Raw genomic sequence first — 2500 nt, 5'->3', positions numbered from 1 at the left:
TTCATATAGGTTCATAATAACCAGTGGCTACTGATCATTCGTGTTCGAATTAAGCGAACTTATGTTAACAATAGCAAATTGAATTGATATGAAAAAAGCAACAAAATAAAGAGCAGTTTGCATCTAGACTAGCAGTTTGTTTTGATCTGGTATGACAACAGGTTGTTTCCGTTGTCTCTCGCTCGTTTAAAACAAGACCAGAACTAGGAAGCTATTCCGACACGTTCGGCGTCTGTAGGTAATATCGAGACGGAAGACGCGAATAGATTTATTGCCCGTCCCACCAGGAGGAATATGTGTCTCGGAAGATGTTTTCCCGAAGAAGGCAAGAAAATTCGACTATAAATTCTGCATCGTAGTTTGGGTACACGGTGACAGAAGAGTCGCTTTCTCGTGTGACGCAACCTCCCCCTACCCCTACCTCAACCCCACCAACCCTCAAACCCCGACGATCCCCTACCCCTATCCTTACCCCTTCCCCTACCTCAACCCCACCAACCCTCAAACCCCGACGATCCCCTACCCCTACCCCTATCCTTACCCCTTCCCCTACCTCAACCCCACCAACCCTCAAACCCCGACGATCCCCTACCCCTACCCCTTCCCCTACCTCAACCCCACCAACCCTCAAACCCTGACGATCCCCTACCCCTTACCCCTACCTCTACCCTCACCCTGCCTACCCTCCTATCTGCGTTTTTTTTGGTCTTGCCCGGAAAAATAAACAGAAATTTATCGAGAGGAAAGATTGGAAAAAAAATGGTGAAAAGGGTAATTGCTTTCACACGTGACGATATGATATATGTGCTTGCGATATAAGGATGCTCGGCTGTTCTGTGCTTGTGTGTATGATTTATAGATCAGCAAATGATGGATTAAAAACAAACAATAGTGTGTATGATCACTTTCGCTATTTCGAGGGGAGTTACGCTGCTTTTCCTTCGGAGAACTACACAAGGTAAGTACACTATAAAATGTTGCTATGTTACATCAAATTAGAATTATTGATAGAGCAAGGAAAATATGGTTTTTCGAGTTTGATAGTGTCGGTGGGGAAAATTGAAAACAGTACAAGTGTCTCTGATTTACAATTTGGTTCCGTTTCAAGAGATGATTTTCAGCGATTTTTATGAGCAAGTTTCCTAATCAACTTCAAGCAACAAACGTCTTTCATCAAATCCAGAGGAAGAAAAAAGAAAGAAAGAAGATAATGACAATTAATGAAGTAAACGACTTTTCGCGTATACTTCAGTTCATTGATAATGGGATAACATTGACGTTTTGGGAGAAATTGCAAAAAAAGAAGAAAAGAAAAAAAACGTCACGTCGCATAAACTGACTCGCTAATTGTTTAAGCTAATTAGATTTTAAGCTAAAACTTAGAGCAAAAGTTATCGCCTTGAAAGCCGAAGGTGAATATAAAATTAAGTTTTCTCCTTCCTTTCGAAGTGATAAGGATCGCAATTTGTCCGCATTAATTAATCTCGGATCAACATTTTCTTATTCGGTAATGTGATGATAACCTAAAAGACTAAAACTTCATTTGATTCATCCATTTGTCTACCTCCTTTTCTTGCTATTTGACTCATAAACAAATCAAGTATTTTATATATTCTTGGTTACATTTGGAAAATGAATTGTTTCCACACTTAAAGGGAAAGCATTCATATTCATTATAAATAGTTTCCTTGGTGAGTTATTGAATGGTATAATTGATCTAACATTATAATGCTGAATTCGGATGAACCTTGTTATTAAAGATTAGAGTATCTTTAACAACAGAGTGGAATGAATATGATAAATACAAGTATGAACTAATGAGAATACAATGAAATACAGTCAATAGCGTATCAAGAAAAAAATAAATCCTTGTAGAGACGGGACAACACCTCTTGACAGGATGGCATGTTATGTTTATTTATTTATTTATTTATTTATTCATTTATTTATTTATATAAGGGAACCTGCTATATATACCGCAAAGCCCTAACCCGCATTTAGTTTTTACTTGTCTGCGATAATCTGAACCGCTGAATTGACGATTGGTTATTTGACTAAAAAGGTCGGCGGGTATTTGGGAGTCTAACTCTACAGTAGCAATGGGGAAAGGGGGGAGGGGGGGGGAGTATTTCCCTGTAGATATGATTCTGATTACGGTTGTGAGAGATAAGGATTAACCATATCCCATATCCTTATCGCCTATGAGAGACAGTAAACGATTTCTAAAGTCGGGCTAAACACAAAAACATTTTGGAACAATAGAAGAAAAAAGAAAAATACGTTTTTTAATGTTTTTCCTATAATGATAACAATTAGTCTTAATTGTTACTATTATTGATTTTTATTATGGCAATTGCCATTTTATTACTGGTTTCATCACTGTTGATATCATTGTTATCATTTTTATTATTGGCATTATGATTATGATGATAGATATGATTGTTATAATTATTATCATGATTATTATTGTTGCTTCTATTATTATTATAACTATTACAGT

The 2500-nt window shown here is 37.0% G+C and overlaps 1 long non-coding RNA gene across 1 annotated transcript in view; it reads left to right on the top strand.

Moving 5' to 3' along the window:
• Positions 1-2500, top strand: part of LOC147470542 (uncharacterized) — a 312596-nt gene that overhangs the window by 813 nt on the left and 309283 nt on the right. The gene's annotated exons all lie outside the window — the stretch shown is intronic.

The sequence above is a fragment of the Penaeus japonicus genome, unplaced genomic scaffold, assembly GCF_977035675.1.
Source record: "Penaeus japonicus unplaced genomic scaffold, GWHDUDI00000001_assembly GWHDUDI00000014, whole genome shotgun sequence".
In the NCBI taxonomy this organism is placed as follows: domain Eukaryota; kingdom Metazoa; phylum Arthropoda; class Malacostraca; order Decapoda; family Penaeidae; genus Penaeus; species Penaeus japonicus.
The sequence above is the reverse complement of the archived record's forward strand: the minus strand, read 5'-3'. Positions and strand labels throughout refer to the sequence as shown.